We start from the raw sequence: 18,597 nt of genomic DNA on the forward strand, positions 1-18,597 counted from the left end.
ATTTTTTTCAAAATTTTATTTCGATAGAAAATTTTGTCAAAATTTTATTTCGATAGAAAAATTTGTCAAAATTTTATTTCTATAGAAAATTTTGATCAACATTTTATTTGTATAGAAAATTTTGTTAAAATTTTATTTCGATAGAAAACATTTTATTTGTATAGAAAATTTGATAAAATTTTATTTCGATAGAAAATTTTGTCAAAATTTTATTTTGATAGAAAATTTTGTAAAAGTTTTATTTCTATAGAAAATTTTGCCAAAATTTTATTTCGATAAAAATTTTGTCAAAATTTTATTACAATAGAAAATTTTTTCAAAATTCTAGCGAACAGTAAAAAATCTAAAATTTTTGGTAGAATTCTACCAACTGTGGCAACCGTGTTCTCAATACAAAATTCCTGACATCGTCCGTTCGTCATGTGACAACTAATAAAAAACTCGAAAATCGCATCGTCAAACATCAATAGCGCCATAAGATTTGGCGCTATTGATACTCTCACTACTCATACAAAAACAATTCGAAAGTTGCGACGTCAAAGTAGACAAAAGTAAACTTACTCATCACAAAATTTCTAATATTGTCCATTATGCGACATGTCTCCAATACTTATCAGTAGGAGAGCCATAGATTTGTTTCTCATCAGAGGCTGTGATATATTCCTCTGTCGCTAATATCCACTTTCTCTGTCCAAAACCATACAAGAATAATTTATAAAATTTTTATAAATAAATTTAAGTTTATTAATACACATCACACGTTTATTTGTGTAACGTTGGCTTAGGACATTTAAAGTCCGCCATAAGCTGCTTAATTCTTGTTTTTTTTTTTAGTCCTACCTCATGATTATCTATTTTGCATTAATAAATCTATTTGCCAATTATTTTAAAAATCTTCAAGGCCAATTATAATTTTGCTTTTAAGACAAAGTAAACTCACATTCATGACATTACTCCCAACAACAATAAAATAAAATGAATAACTACTCTAATCATGTCTTTCCAGAATGAATAAACATATACAAAGGTTTTCCAAACAATTTCAAAATTTCTACACTCTTGGCCCGTCCCACAAGAATAAAAAAAATATTTAGTGCATTACAAAAAAACACTATAAATGATTTTGTTTAAAATTAATATTTATAGTATAAAAATAATAATCAACGATTTATATCATTGAATTTAAATAATTATATATATAGTAATCACCATGTTCGTCATTACATAAGATCACTACTGACGGATTACAATTCACAACTACCTACCCACACCTCCATACAAAAACCAAAAATCTCTTCTTAAACCCTCTGCCCAAGTAAACATTCGATAATGTATTTTGTATCCATTCAATCATCATTCTCATCATTTGACCTCGACGTAAAAAAAAAAAAAAACAAGATTTTTAATAGGAGTAATAAAATATGAAACCATGTTAAAAAGTCCTTTAAATGTACTAACAATAAATTATAAAAAAAATGTTAGTAAGAAGATACAATAAATTTTCAAATGAAAAAGTATATATAAAATTAATGTCTGTCCTTCCTTGTAATTTTCTCAAGTTTTTTTTGGATATTTTGTTTTTTGAAAGTTCTACATTTATTTAATTTTTTTTTTTTTTGCTATTGGATATAATTTTAGGTTCAAAAATAAATTTAGAAAAATTAAAATCTATAAAAACAAAAAGAAATTACATGCATATACACAACAATACATTGTTTTGAAGTATATTTAATACTTCATTAGTGCCCCCCAAAAGAGGCTCCTCTCCAATTGTCCATCAGAGAAATATACAATTTGATAAAAACAAACACACATACTTATGGAAATCTCAAAAAGATGTACCCAACAACAACAAAAGAAAACAAAAGCGAAACATTAATGAATGATAAACTTATTCAATATTTAATACTTATCTTATTGTATTTATATAAGTGAGGATTTTTCTTAAAATAGTTTTAAAAGAAAAAGAAAAAATCTAATAAAAATGGGAAAAAACAAAGGCAATCTTTTTATGAATATTTTAAGGGAATTCCACCAAATCTTGACGATAAGAACCACGGTTGTCACTCGAGCCCAAAATAATCTACCATTAAATATTTTTTATAGAAAATGGTGTCAAAATTTTATTTCTAAAGAAAATTTTGTCAATTTTTTTTTCTATAGGAAATCTTGTCAAAATTTTATTTCTATAGAAACTAATTGTGTTAAAATTTTATATCTATAAATAATTTTGTCAAAATTTTATCTCTATAGAAAATTTTGTCAAAATGTTATTTCTATAGAAAATTTTATCAAAATTTTATTTCCATAGAAAATGTCAAAATTTTATTTCTATAGAACATTTTGTCAAAATTTTATTTCCATAGAAATTTTTGTCAAAATCTTATTTCCATAGAAAATTTTGTCAAACTTTTACTTCCATAGAAAATTTTGTGAAAATTTTATTTCATTGAAAATTTTGTCAAAATTGTATGTCCATAAAAAAATTTTGCAAAATTTTATTTCCATAAAAAATTTTGTCAAAATTTTATTTCTATAGACAATTTTGTCAAAATTTTATTTCTATAGAAAATTTTGTCAAAATTTTATTTCTATAGAAAATTTTGACAAAATTTTATTTCTATAGAAAATTTTGACAAAATGTTTGCTGCAATTAGAGGATGCTGATGAGCTGACGTGCGTCCATCCAACCATTTTGCAGTCTACAGGGCTTTCCCCAAATAAATTTTACAAACATTCTTTACCTCTGTTGGTTAAGCTATACTTGTAGTTTAGTCAATGTATGATTTTAAGCTGAAATCAAAAAAACAACAGAAATAAAATTTTGACAAAATTTTCTATAGAAATAAATTTTGACAAAATTTTCTATAGAAATAAATTTTGACAAAATTTTCTATAGAAATAAAATTTTGACAAAATTTTCTATAGAAATAAAATTTTGACAAAATTTTCTATAGAAATAAAATTTTGACAAAATTTTCTATAGAAATAAAATTTTGACAAAATTTTCTATAGTAATAAAATTTTGACAAAATCTTCTATAGAAATAAAATTTTGACAAAATCTTCTATAGAAATAAAATTTTGACAAAATTTTCTATAGAAATAAAATTTTGTCAAAATTTTCTATCGAAATAAAATTTTGACAAAATTTTGTATAGCTATAAAATTGTGACAAAATTTTCTGTAGAAATAAAATTGTGACAAAATTTTCTATAGAAATAAAATTTTGACAAAATTTTATATAGAAATAAAATTTTGGCAAAATTTTCGATAGAAATAGGAATAACATTTTGACAAAATTTTTATTGAAATAAAATTTTGACAAATTTTCTATAGAAATAAAATTTTGCAAAAATTTTCTGTAGAAAGAGAACTTTGATAAAATTTATTATAGAAATAAATTTTTGACAAAATTTTTGCTGCAAGTAGAGGATGCTGATGAGGAATGTGGTAATTCCGAAACGTGCGTCCATCCAACCATTTTGCAGTCTATAGGGCTTTCCCCAAGTAAATTTTACAAACATTATTTTCCTCTGTTGCTTAAGCTACACTTGTAGTTTAGTCAATGCATGGTTTTAAGCTGAAATCAAAGACAAAAAAATTATTTCTACAGAAAATTTTGTAAAAATTTTATTTCTATAGAAAATTTTGTCAAAATTGTATTTCGATAGAAAATTTTGACAAAATTTTATTTCTATAGAAAATTTTGTCAAAATTTTATTTCTATAGAAGATTTTGTCAAAATTTTATTTCTATAGAAGATTTTGTCAAAATTTTATTGCTATAGAAAATTTTGTCAAAATTTTATTTCGATAGAAAATTTTGACAAAATTTCATTTCTAAGAAAATTTTGTCAAAATTTTATTTCTATAGAAGATTTTGTCAAAATTTTATTTCTATAGGAGATTTTGTCAAAATTTTATTTCTATAGAAAATTTTGTCAAAACTTTATTTCTATAGAAAATTTTGTCAACATTTTTTTTCTATAGAAAATTTTGTCAAAATGTTTTTTCTATAGAAAATTTTGTCAAATTTTTTTTCTATAGAAAATATTGTCAAATTTTTTTTCTATAGAAAATTTTGTCAAAATTTTATTTCTATAGAAAATTTTGTCAAAAAGTTCTATTTCTATAGAAAATTTTTGCAAAATTTTATTTGTATAGAAAATTTTGACAAAATTTTATTTCTATAAATTTTCTTTAGAAATAAAATTTTGACAAAATTTTCTATAGAAATAAAATTTTGACAAAATTTTCTATTGAAATAACATTTTGATAAAATTTTCTATTGAAATAAAATTTTGACAAAATTTTCTATTGAAATAAAATTTTGACAAAATTTTCTATTGAAATAAAATTTTGACAAAATGTTCTATAGAAATAAAATTTTGACAAAATTGTCTATTAAATTAAAAAAAAAAATCAAAACATTTTAAAAACTACCACAAAACTATGATGGAAAACTTAAAAAAAATTAATTTGTAGATTTATGTTAAAAAGTGAGAAGATTATTGTTGGCACGAGTGGTAACCGTCTGGGGTTGGATACTTTCTGCTGACAGGGTCCAAAATAATCTAATGGGAAAACAAGGTGATGGACGAGGGCTGGCCTTTAGCCGAGCTTTGAAACGTTCTTTTATAGACAGAGTCCAATGTGGACTGACACGAACCCAAAGTGAAGCGCGTGGCCTGCCTTCGACCGGGGTTTGAGACTTTCTTCTATGGACAGGGTCCAATATGGGCTAAACGCCGTCAATCCGTTAATCATAATTAGAGTCATTGGCCTACCAGAGAGAGTATACATATAATCGTATTAGTGAGCTACCACCTCTACTTGGATGTTATGGGAACAAATCTGCTTTACCAAAAGTTTTTAAAAACAAAAACTAAAAAAATTGGGAGTATGAAGACATTTTAAAGAGAAAATTCTAAGTAAAAAATTTGTTTTTTAAAGAGAAAATATTAAGCAAGTCGGAAGAGTGTAGTTTTCAAAGTATCAACGACTTTCTCCTATGGCCAGAGTTTAAAGTGGGCTAATGCAAACCCCAAGGGGACAAGTAGCCGCCCTTCGGCCGGAATTTGAGACTCTCAGCTATTGAAAGAGTCCAAAGTGGGCTAATGCAAGCCCAAAGGGCTATAGGTGGCTGGCCTTTGGCCGGAGTTTGAGATTTTCTCCTATAGACAGAGTCCAAAGTGGGCTAACGTGGACCCAGGACCTCTCCGGGGGCCCATCGTTATGAAGTTTTTTTATATTATATTATTTTTAGGATGATTATGTGCAATGGGTACTAAATCCAAAATACATTATAATGAAAACTTTAGGGGCCGAAAATGGGGTTTTCCGACAAAAAGTGGTCTTTACATTTTGTGTTTAGAATCGAAAAGTCTATACGCTGGCAAAAATGGGATCAATCGAACAACTTGTACTAAAGTAGATTTAAGGTGTGGGTGTGGGTAGTAGGCACCAAAGAGGAACCACCTCTACTCTACCCATCATTATTACTAGGGGGAACTATTATGAAATTTGGAGAATATTGACGATCCTAGAATCAAGGATTCATATTTAGGGACTGGCATAATGAACTCCGGCTACGGTTTTTTCACGTTTGGTCCACGGTGTAAGCCATCTCAAAATACGGTTGACAAACAGCAGGATTATGAGTAACTTTTGGATAATTTGGCCCGAAAAAAGAGGGGTTTCGGCCGACAATTCATTCTACCTATCGTGCTTACCAAATGTGAAGGTGCGATAGATAGTTAGAATCCCATTCGTAGTCTCTGAGGAAGCAGAAAATTCTCCTAAAGGGGAAAGTGGTTGTCACCAATAGCGCCTAATACAGAAATTATTTCATTTTTTACTACGATAAATGTTGTGGATATTCATTCTCGCCAAATACTGACCAAAATTTTTTTCAGCCCAACGTCAGTGTCCATATTTACAGTTCAGCAAATATACTCGGGGTTACATCCGACATCTTCCCAACTGAAAGGGACGCCTTCGGTCCAATGCCCTGATAAGGTGACAAGCTCAAATGTGGGCAGGTAACAAAGTCTGCCAAACATTTGGAATATTTCATGTTCATGAAAACGTAACATAAAGTTAAATTAACCGATATGGGTTATTTCTTTCATGACAATGGGAGCATTTCGAATACTAGAATAGGACCGAATTACAAATTGCAGACATGTCTAGCAAGACGGAAATATTGAGGGTGATTTACAAACTATGAACATGTTTTTACTGAGTTTCATTATCCCATGATCATGCCTGTTTAAAGCGGAGAATGTAATCATTATACCATATAAACTCTCCAAAATATCGTAGTATAATTTAAAACCACTTCACACATTTAATACAAATGAATTCTTGACTTTTTGAAAGAACTTATTTGGTTTCGTCAAGACTTTTTCATTAGTTTTTTTGCTGGAAATGTTACGGACGGACAGAACCACTTATCGTGGTTGGACACTCAATGTTCCCAATTGTGCACCAATGGGTGCATTTCGAATACTAGAATAGGACCGAATTACAAATTGCAGAGATGTCTAGCAAGACGGAAATATTGAGGGTCATTTAGAAACTTTGAAAATTTTTTTATTGAGATTCATTATCCCATGATCATGCCTGTTTAAAGCGGAGAAGGTAATCATTATACCATATAAACTCCCCAAAATATCGTAGTATAATTTAAAACCACTTCACACATTTAATACAAATGAATTCTTGACTTTTTGAAAGAACTTATTTGGTTTCGTCAAGACTTTTTCATTAGTTTTTTTTTGCTGGAAATGTTACGGACGGACAGAACCACTTATCATGGTTGGACACTCAATGGTCCCAATTGTATCACATAGAAATTTACATTATAAAATGTAATTTTGTTTGGTATTTCAATGGGCTAACAATATTGGACAAAGGCTCAAACTGTAGAAGAGTTTCTTTTTGTTTTGGAAAATTGTATATGTAACCAGTCGTTTTTAGAAAATTCCAAACACAATTTTTGTTCAATTCTTGTTGCCAAGTGTAGAAACTCTTTTTTTTTCGCACAAAGTCCCAGGCTTTGCTTAATCTCACGATATACAACACCAACACCAAATAATAGTGCCGTTAACTTGCAATGAAACCGTAACACACACATAGGCACGCGTGAGTTTGTAGTTCTTTTTTGTTGTTGTTCTCTCTTCAAATGCTGAGAAAGCACATTTTGAGAGGAACAAACTGGAAACAAAACACTAGAAAAATTGTAAATGGGGGAAGAAAATAACGGCCTTTAAGTCGATCGAGTATTTTGAGTAAAAACATTAGATAGCACTTTAGATATTTTCAATTGAAATATCTTGAAATAACTTCAAAAACTTTGTTAAAATATTTCACTAAATTCTCACCAATTTTATTTGCCTTTGCCAATTTACCTGTTGATTTGTACAGCAACACCTTTCGCTAAAATTTGCAAAGAAAAACGTCCTTCTCTTCTTTTGAATTGGTAGTTGAACAGCTATTTTATAGTACACCACACTTTGGTAGTAATTTTAATTGATGGTACTTGATTCACTATTTATGAAAGAAAACTTTGTGAAAATTTCTCAATTTTCTACCAATGGCTTAATGGAGCGATGCTTGTCCTTTCACGGCAGATAAACGATGAATGAGGAATTAAAGTTCTTTCTGGTGGCTCGTTTCAAAAATGAAATGCTCAAAAGACAGAGTTGCAATTTTGCTAAGAAAGTGATGCATAGATGTTGCCAGGCAAATTTATAATAGGTAATAACGATTGTCTATTTTCAAATTAAAAAAATTAAAATTTTGTTTCATATTTAACACTTCGACCTGTCTTATGTATGTTTACAAACCAAATGTTATCCCAATAAACGCAAACGTTTGAAATATGCTAAAATTCAAAAAATTTTAATTTTTTTTTTCAAAATATTGAGAAATTGTTGAAAAAATCGCGTTCTGAACAAAAAACATACATTACCCTCAACATTAAATTTCAAAACATTGACAATAATGTCTTAACTGTAATCCTCAAATTGAAATGCATGCTACTCAATAATTTCTGAAACAGCTTTCGATGTGAGATAAAAATTAAAAATTAACAATAGGGCTGTTTTCTTTTTGCACTGGATACAACATTTGTATGGGCTATCCAGAACATCGATGCACTGGTGTTCTATCCAGAACATCTCATCAGTGCAAGTCGCGCCGATCTTGCCAGATTGTGTTTTGATAAAGTGACGCTTCATCGATTCACAATAGCACTTTATTGTGACTAATTTATCGAAAAACATGAAATTCAAAGTGGTAAAGTGTCATAAATAATCGCAGCAGTAAATATTTATTACCCTGCCAGCATTTCAAAGTTCCATTTCATCCTCATCGCTACCACAGACTCGTAAATGTCACCACAACCATCGCGAACTGTGATGGGGGAAGCATATCAAAAAGTACAAAATGTACATGAAAGTATTTTGCCATCACTACTGTTAGAAGAGCCATTTTATTTTTTGTGAAACACCAAGCGCAACCAGTTTGTTATATTTTATTTAAATAAAAACGAAAATAAAGTTCTGAAAACATAGATATTACGCTTAAATTTGTGAAAGGTATATGGTGAACAATTTTCGACTTTCCAAATAGAATAAAGTGATCGTTTTTCAAATATTTTTCCAGGCACGCTGTCTCCATCGAAAATAAACAAACTGGCTGATAGACGCTGCAATATGTAACTTGCTACTTAAAACTCAACATCATTCTTTTATTAATGCAAAAAATTATGTTAAATATGATGAGATAAACCGAAAAATGTTATATTTATAAGAAATTATAAATGTTTAATCAAATCAATAAACATCTACACAATCGTGTTTTACTTGACCACAATGATTCTTCTACAATTACCTTAAAATTCACTTTTTCTGATAGTTTGCAGGGGTTCTTATTGGCGTCCTTCGAAATTGATCTAAATAGGCACCTAATAATTGCACTGATGAGAAACTTTTTCGTAGTAACTTGGCGTGGTACAACTTCTCAATAGTGACGGCGCTTTTCCGACGAGTTTTTGATGTCGTATATGATTGTTTTCGACGTAGTGGGGATTCTCAGAAGCGCCCCCAAATTCAAAAAATGTTGGCAGGGAAATCATTGAGAACGATGGCAAAAATTCATGAATTGGGCTTCGAATTGCTTCCCCACCCACCGTATTCTCCAGAGCTGGCCGCCAGCGACTTTTTCTTGTTCTGAGACCTCAAAAGGATGCTCGCAGGGAAAAAATTTGGCTGCAATGAAGATAGGGATGCCAGATTTTGAAGAGGCAAAAAGAGCACATTCAGCTTATAAAAAGAGCACATACGAAAAGAATAGAGCACACTTTTTCAAATAAAAGAAAAACATTTATTTCCCAATCTATTGAAATATAATTCATTTAAACATAGCAAAAAGGTTCATACCATAAACATAAAATAACCCACTTTCAACTCAACCTAGTTTTCTTACAATACTTTTTAAGTCATTTTTTGGTGTTTTTGTGAAAAACGTTATTGAAGAAGTTTGTTTACATTTAGAACAGAGTACAAAGTGAAGAAGCAACATCTTCTACGACTCTGATATATAAAGTAACTATTTAATTAGAAAATAACACTTTTTAATTAGAAAATAACGGCTAGGAAAATCTATTAGTGCGACATTTACGTATTTTCATTTACTTTTATCATTTATTGAATCGCGCTTGATTAATATTTGTTGTGATGCAAAAAAAAAGATCACTTTTGCGTGCTCTTTTGTCCTGTCTTGTTTTAAGAGCACATTTTGTAAAAAAGAGCACGTCTGGCATCCCTAAATGAAGAGGTGATCGCCGAAACTGAGGCCTATTTTGAGGCAAAACCGAAGGAGTACTACCAAAATGGTATCAAAAAATTGGAAGGTCGTTATAATCGTTGTATCGCTCTTGAAAGGAACTATGTTGAATATAAAAAACGAATTTTGACAAAAAAATGTGTGTTTCTTTGTTAGACCGGGGACTTATCAGCCACCCTGTTAATTTCTAGGGATTTTGTATAGTTTATTATTTTAAGACCACGAACTTCGTTGTACAACAAAGTATTGAAAACCGCATGTTTTTTGTATCTAAGGGTATTATTTTTCAAAGTTTTCTTATATCAAAAAGTAATTCGCAAACAATTTGAAATTGTATTTAAGGTGAGCCATTTCAAATCAAGTTGAATTTATGTTTATGCACTTGAAAAACGTTCATTAACACAATAATAATGCCTGTGGGTAGGATATGACTTGTTCAGAGAATAAACACAAACAAGTCGAGAAGCGTTGGCCGAAATAGTTTTCCCCGACGAAAAGTAAGTACTATGTTCGCTTTTCGAGTTGAAATTTTTGCGATTACTTTATTAAAGCAGTTCAATATAAAGCAGATAAATTAACTGAATTGATGCGCAGTTTCCTTTAAATTTCGGCAAGACATTGTGGGAATATGTTTGTTTTTTTTCATTCACAATTTTGATTATTTCAGGAAAAGTAATCGCGAAAATAAAGTGATTTTCAACTCGAAAACACACCTGTACAAACAAAACCCAATGCTTTGTAAAATGCTTGAAATTGTGTTGAATGTAAACTTTCCTCCAGTATATTTGTTGTGTGATTCATAGTGATTCTATTGGTCACTAGGTGGTGGCTTTGTTGGGCATAAGACTACAATTGCAAAGATTGAGGATATAAGGGCTGTTTTCTTTTTGCACTGAATGCAACATTTGTATGAGCTATCCAGAACATCGTTGCACTGGTGTTCTATCCAGAACATCTCATCAGTGCAAGTCGCGCCGATGTTGCCAGATAGATAAAGGGACGCTTCATCGATTCACAATACCAATTTATTGTGACTAATTGGTCGAATAACATGAAATTCAACGTGGTACAGTGTCATAAATTATCGCAGCAGTAAATATTTATTACTAATTGGAGCATTTCATACATTAAAAATGCAAGATTTCACTTCTTTTCTGTGATTGTTTTTAAACAACTGATGACAGTGTTGCATATTTTTGGAGATGTCTCCAGGACACGTACTCGAGTACTCTGTTATCTTTTAGTCATTCACGGCTTAGCATATCCAGTGCTAAAGGCCGGTATGCACATCTAGGCAAAAATTTCATTCCCATAAGAAATGCATTTCTATTTATGCTAACGAAATTTTCGGTAGCGTTCAATTTCGTAAGCTGGTACGCACCTCTAATGAAAATAACAGGGTTGTCAAAAGCATATTTTGGCAGCAAACATTTAATTTATTACAATCATTGTGTGCGTAAAAGTTTTAAAATGTCTGTAAATAATAAACAATTTATTTGAGGAATATTTGGAACATATCCCTGCCAACATTTTTTGAATTTGGGGGCGCTTTTGAGAATCCGCACTACGTCGAAAACAGTCGTATACGATATCCAAAACTCCTCGGAAAAGCGCCGTCACTATTGAGAAGTTGTACCACGCCAAGTTACTACAAAAAAGTATCGCATGAGTGCAATTATTAGGTGCCCATCTGGATACATTTAGAAAGACGCCAATAAGAGCCCCTTCAAACAATCAGAGAAAGTGCATTTTTAGATAGTTGTAAAAGAATCATTGTGGTCAAGTAAAACACGAATGATTAGATGGTTATTAATTTTATTAAACATTTATAAATTCTCATAAATATAACATTTATACCACCATCACATCACATTTAACATATTTTTATGCATTAATAAAAGATTGAAGTTGAGTTTCAAGTTGCAAGTTACATGTTGTAGCGTCTATCAGCCAGTGCTTTTATTCCCAATGGAGGCAGCCTGTCTGGAAAAATATTTGAAAAACTATCACTTTATTCCTATTGGAAAGTCAAAAATTGTTCACCAATATACCTTTCACAATTTCAAGCGAAATAACTATGTTTTCAGCACTTCATTATCGTTTTTATTTAAAGAAATTATAAGAAGCTAGTTGTGCTTGGTGTTTCACAAAATATAAAATGGCTCTTGTAACAATAGTGATGGCAAACTACTTTCATGCGAATAGTGATGGCAAAATACTATCACAGTTGGCGATTGTTGCAGTGTCACATACGAGTCTGTGGTAGCGATGAGGATGAAATGGAACTTTGAAATGCTGGCAGGGATATTAACAATTTTTAAAAGCGATTAGCTGGTTTAAAATTTTGTACACAGCCCTGTTTTTTTGTTGTAGACTTAAGCGGACCTTAGACGGTCGGATAAACCCTCCGACAGAGGTTCGTCTATTTGTGTGTGTTCGTTCAAGTTTTGCCCTTACACTGCACGAACAAATGTGATGACAACACGAAAAAATAAGAAGAAGCATAAACAAACAATGAAGTTGTACGAAGATTTATGGGTGAAACCATTTTTTACTAAAAAAATGGAAGAAAATAATAAAAAATCCTGGTATATGTGTCAAAACAATGATTCCTGAAGTAATCCACATTTAATATATTACAAATTACTTGATGAATTTAAAATACTTGTCGCCTGGTTTCCCATTGATTGGAAGTGGAATTTTTCCACGTTTTTGCCACAATACTGGTTTAGATTTATGTATTTCTTTAATTTTCAACCAGAATTGGCGATCCATCATTAATTTCATTGCAGAAATGCCTGTTTTTAATGTAAAAATAAATTTGTCTTTGATAATGTTTGTCGAACATCCCCTTACACTCAATGATTTGTACCACCCAACCAGAAAAAATCAAAGTTGTTTTGATTTTATGCCAACACGTCCCCGCGACAGCCGAACACGACCTTACACAATCGGATTTGTCGCCGCAACGTGTTGTGTCGCAGGGTTTATCCGACCGTATAAGGTGCCCTTTAAATAAATTTTTGCTACCGAAAATTTCGCTAGAGGTGCATACCGGCCTTAAAAGAAAACATCCCTGTAGTAAATAAAAATATATCCTAAGTAGATGGCGCTGCTTTCATGTTAGCAATAGGCAGAGACATTATAATACATAGATGAGCCATGGGTGTCAAACTTCCGAAGATTAGGAATAAACGAGAAAAATAAGAGCAAGCTTACAATAGGTCTGTTCGCGTTCAGTAAAAAATATCCATTAAAAACTAGCAAGAGAGTAAGAGTGTATTTTATACTCTTTGCTTAAAATTGCTGAAAAGTACACAAACGGTATCCAGTAACTATTTAACTGCTAAAACATTGAAAACAAAAAAACGAATCTTGTATATTTAACTTCCAATCGTAGTTGCCGAACATGTACATTGTATTGGTACTTTGTTTGTTATCAATAACCAGCTGGCAACGTATGCTATGGTTTGCAAGATTTTACTGGGAAAAAATCTCTATCAAAAACGTGCAATTTCTCTACATCATAACTGTCAGGTGTAGTCTCCTTTTGCTGACGTTTTGGTGTAAACGAACGACTTCCAGTAAAAATTTGTTATAATTATCAAAAATTATCGGGTTCTCGAACGGAGCTAATCTCTTTCGTTTTCCTTTTTGTAGTTTGCCAATTTTACACAAAATTAGAACGTTTATGATGCAAAAGAGGATTTATAAATAAATTAATATATTAAAAGTTCACATTTGAACAAAAAATTGTGACCAAAACCGCGAAAATACGAAATTTACTTTTGAGCAGCATTGCTCTTTACGAACAACAAAAAAGCAAATGCGCGAAAATTAATGTTTGGGACTGACTCTTTACAAAAAAATCAAAACGAAAAGTCAGAAAATTAATTTTTGGAACTGACACATTTTTTTTTAAAGAGAATAGTGGATCTTCTATGTATTATAATGTCTATGGCAATAGGTCTGTTTGCATACTTTCCCAGTAAAAACTTGCAAGAGAGTAAACATTGATTTTACTCTCTTTGCTAAAAATAAGCGAAAATGCACGCGAACGGCATCCAGTACCAACTTACATAAACTAATTTAATCCTGGAAAGTCATCCTTATTTTTTGTACACTAACGTCATCATACGTCATTTTGACTAGGGCCTATTTTAAGACGCTATAATTTGCATCATGAGCAAAAATGAGAACCAAAATTGAGTTAAGTGTCTTATTCAATTTGTTTTTAATTAGCATAAACAAAAATTCATAATATGGTTGAATTAGTATAAGTTAAATTTATCATTTACCAATCGTCAAAATAGTCGCATTCTAGATCGAAAATGAAATTACGCGTCGTCATTTTGACGAAGGATGACTGTCTAGACTTAAAATCTTTTAAACTACACTTCGAATAGACACTGTGAAATATACTGCACGATTGATTTGTTTATGACTAAACATTAATATTGTTATCTTTTTATATTGAGGCGTGTTTAATAACCCGATAATTAAAACACAGTTCTTTTCAAATAACGACAATCTACAATTTATTTGCTTAACTGATAGGTTTCACTTATTTGCACTAAGATGTGCCCAGTTTGACTTTTTGTTTAAGACTGACTTCCTAGCTCCCTCTGCCAGCTATTTATAAAGCCAAGACTGACGATTTGGAATATTCTAGCAAGATGGTTGTAGAATATATTACAACCATTATCTAGTCTTGTATACAACCATCTAGAACAATCTATAAGTTTCTCGTAATTCGTCCGGCAGATGTCGCACATATTTATTTGGTATTCTCATAGACTTGCCTACACCCAGAGAAATGGTTGGTTGGAATTCGAGCAGGATAACAGATAGATTGTTGGACTTGTACTATTTGTCAGTTATTTCTTTGATCTGATTGTTAGTATAACCATATATTGTTTCTTGGATTCCCAGGAAATAACACAATTACCAATAAGAAATACTGATCCTGAAAATTTCTTTCTATCTGTAGTGCATACTCCCCTATCAGCATCGGCATAACCAATGAGTTTTCCACAACTAAAATGGAATTTCATATTGTTAGTTCCTTTTAAATATCTCAAAATTTGTTTTGCTGCTGTTAAATGTTCCACGTGTGGGTCTTTGTTTCTTTGAGAAAGTTTGGTAACTAAATGGAGTATATCAGGGCGCGTTGTCAGGGCTACCCTGCCAACATTTTTTGAATTTGGGGGCGCTTCTGAGAATCCCCACTACGTCGAAAACAATCATATACGACATCAAAAACTCGTCGGAAAAGCGCCGTCACTATTGAGAAGTTGTACCACGCCAAGTTACTACGAAAAAGTTTCTCATCAGTGCAATTATTAGGTGCCTATTTAGATCAATTTCGAAGGACGCCAATAAGAACCCCTACAAACTATCAGAAAAAGTGCATTTTAAGGTAATTGTAGAAGAATCATTGTGGTCAAGTAAAACACGATTGTGTAGATGTTTATTGATTTGATTAAACATTTATAATTTCTTATAAATATATCATTTTTCGGTTTATCTCATCACATTTAACATAATTTTTTGCATTAATAAAAGAATGATGTTGAGTTTTAAGTAGCAAGTTACATATTGCAGCGTCTATCAGCCAGTTTGTTTATTTTCGATGGAGACAGCGTGCCTGGAAAAATATTTGAAAAACGATCACTTTATTCTATTTGGAAAGTCGAAAATTGTTCACCATATACCTTTCACAATTTTAAGCGTAATATCTATGTTTTCAGAACTTTATTTTCGTTTTTATTTAAATAAAATATAACAAGCTGGTTGCGCTTGGCGTTTCACAAAAAATAAAATGGCTCTTCTAACAGTAGTGATGGCAAAATACTTTCATGTGCATTTTGTACCTTTTGATATGCTTCCCCCATCACAGTTCGCGATGGTTGTGGTGACATTTACGAGTCTGTGGTAGCGATGAGGATGAAATGGAACTTTGAAATGCTGGCAGGGCCGATCAATGATTGGTATTCGGTGGGTCTGTTTTTCTGCAGTTGTTTTCACATTTAGCTTGGAAACCAGGAGTTGCAGCTGGCTTACAGTTTTCCATACCGTATTCGTTCAAAATTTCATTTATAAGGGTAACTTGACTTATTTTAATATCACCGATTTTTCATCCCTAAATACTTCCAATCCCAGGAAATGCTCTAATAATCCCTTATCGGTTACTTCAAATGTCTTTGCAATTTCCTCCTTCAATACCCAAAATTTCTTTTTCACTTTCACATCCAATAATTAAGTCATCCACTTAGACAGCTATTAACATTAAATAACCATTTCGATTTCTCTTGTATAAACAAGGCTCATTGTCACATGTTTGAAATCCAGAAAATCATTTAACGTTGAGTTCCATTCCCGACCCGCTTGTTTAATGCCATAAATGGATTTGTTTAAACGCAAGACTTTATTTTTGTTCTTCTCATCGACAAATCCTTCTGGTTGGCGCATATAGATTTCTTCATTCAATTGCCCATTTAAATATGCTGTGACGTCTAGCTGATGCAAGTGCATTTTGTGTTCTACAGCTAATGCAAGTAACAAACGAATAGTAGAATATCTTGCTACAAGTGAAAATGTTTCGTTGTAATCTATGCCGAATCTCTGGCTACAACCTTTGGCGACCTGCCTTGCTTTATAGCGCTCCACCTGTCCGTTCTTATTCTTCTTTGTTGCAAAAACCCACTTTCAATTTATAGGCTTACACCCACGAGGAAGATCCATCATTGTCCATTGTGTTCTTGTGTTCATGAGACAGCATCTCATTTCCATGGCTTCTTTCCATTCGTTACATAATTTACTGGAAAAATTTTTTCTTTACACGTTTTAGGTATACGTTGGCGCCATCTATTAGGGACAAGTTTATATACATATGCTTTATAACTCCAACGTTTTTGATAAATGACATACACTACTTACCGTTAGATGGCAGATCAAAAGGGGGAATTTCAATGGAATACCTTATTCAATCCTAGATTATATATAAGAAAAGGCTCGATTATTGATTGTTGTTCCTTGGAACATAGTATAAACGCTTCATAATAATACTACGTTCACACTAGACACGAAATCAACCTATTGAGAACCAAAATCTCTTTACAAATCTAAAGTTTTCGAACTGGCAAAATAAGGAGATTTCGTAGATTTGAGGATTTAACAGCTGTTTGTAAATATATCAATACAAACACAAACCCGTAAGTGCCCATGCACACACACATTCATCTACAAGGAAAATTGGGGCAGGGTTGCAAAAAGCGCATTTTTAGTACTAAAACCACAGTTGTACAAGGCAGTATATGGGATTTTGAAAGAGATTTTGTTGAAATCCTCTACCAGCCAGCTCATATTTGCCTATTGCAAATCTACTGAGGTCCAGGAGGATTTCGGCCAAAATCTTTGTTTACGAGGATTTCGTGTCTAGTGCGAACGTAAAGGGTGATACGGTCAAAATTTGGTCAAGGGAAAACGTGTGTAAATCGGTGAAATCGTTTATTTAAAAAATCACATTAAATTTCTTTTTCAAGTTCTACTAATTGAAAATTCAGGAAAAATATTCAGTTAGGCTTTCACTTTTCCAAATCCGAATTGCCGGGCCTCACGCTTGACACCTGCCATCAGATTTTGTACAGCCACCTTGTCCACCTTCTTCGCCGCAGAAAGCCAGTTTGCCTTGAACTGCTGCTCGTCCTTAGCAGTTTTTTGGTCTTCTTTAGGTTCCGCTTGACAATAGCCCTGTATTTCTCAATTGGGCGGAGCTCTGGCGTGTTGGGGGGGTTCTTGTCCTTGGGAACCACCTGCACGTTGTTGGCGGCGTACCACTCCATGGCCTTTTTACCGTAATGGCAAGATGCCAAATCCGACCAAAACAGTACGGAATAACCGTGTTTCTTCAGGAAAGGCAGCAGACGTTTATTCAAACACTATTTCACGTAAATTTCTTGGTTGACATTGTCTTGGAAGCTATGAAAATGCTGCTTTTCAAGCCACAGGTACAGATGGCTTGCCAAACCAGATATTTCTTTGCGAACTTGGACAGTTTTATGTGCTTGAAAATATCTGCTACCTTTCCTCTTCCTTTTGCCGTATAAAACTCCTGTCCCGGAAGCTGCTTGTAGTCGGCTTTGACGTAGGTTTCGTCGTCCATTACCACGCAGTCAAAATTCGTCAGCATCGTCGTGTACAGCCTCCGGGATCGCGCTTTGGCCGTTGTATTTTGTTTATCATCGCGATTTGGAGTCACTACCTTCTTGTAAGTCGATAGTCCGGCTCGTTTTTTGGCTCGATGCACGGTTGTAGACGATACATCCAGCTTATTTGCGGCATCTCGGAGAGAGAGGTTAGGGTTTCGCTTGAAACTACCGGCAACTCTCTTTGTCGTCTCAGCGGCTTCCGGTTTTCGATTTCCCCCCGATCCAGGCTTCCTGGCTGTCGACAAACGTTCCCCCAAACACTTTAATTACATTTGTAACGGTTGATTTGGCAACTTTTAGCAATTTTGCCAGCTTTGCGTGCGAGTAGCTCGGAATTTCGCGATGCGCGAGCAAAATTTTGATACGCTGCTCTTCTTGCTTGGACGGCATTTTGACAACTGAAGAGTGAATTCCAAAATCAAAATAGGAGCAACATTCTGCACACACACACCTTCAAAATGAGGGGTGTTCAGGTTTTTTAAATGCAAAATTGAAAGGAATACGTCAAGTTTATATTGACCAAATTTTGACCGT

The 18,597-nt window shown here is 32.4% G+C and overlaps 1 protein-coding gene and 1 long non-coding RNA gene across 2 annotated transcripts in view; both read right to left on the reverse strand.

Moving 5' to 3' along the window:
- Window positions 1–7,648, reverse strand: part of vas (ATP-dependent RNA helicase vasa) — a 68,603-nt gene extending 60,955 nt beyond the window's left edge. The window contains exon 1 of the mRNA XM_075293873.1: window positions 7,414–7,648. The gene's annotated coding sequence lies outside the window, so the exon portion shown is untranslated. The remainder of the gene's footprint in view (window positions 1–7,413) is intronic.
- Window positions 7,649–15,265: 7,617 nt separating this feature from the next.
- LOC142224068 (uncharacterized) lies at window positions 15,266–15,727 on the reverse strand. Its single transcript, XR_012719018.1, has 2 exons — window positions 15,568–15,727; window positions 15,266–15,500 (listed from the first exon to the last, which is right to left on the reverse strand). It is a non-coding gene; the product is annotated as an uncharacterized LOC142224068 (long non-coding RNA).
- Window positions 15,728–18,597: the final 2,870 nt, after the last annotated feature.

The sequence above is a fragment of the Haematobia irritans genome, chromosome 2, assembly GCF_050003625.1.
Source record: "Haematobia irritans isolate KBUSLIRL chromosome 2, ASM5000362v1, whole genome shotgun sequence".
NCBI lineage: Eukaryota > Metazoa > Arthropoda > Insecta > Diptera > Muscidae > Haematobia > Haematobia irritans.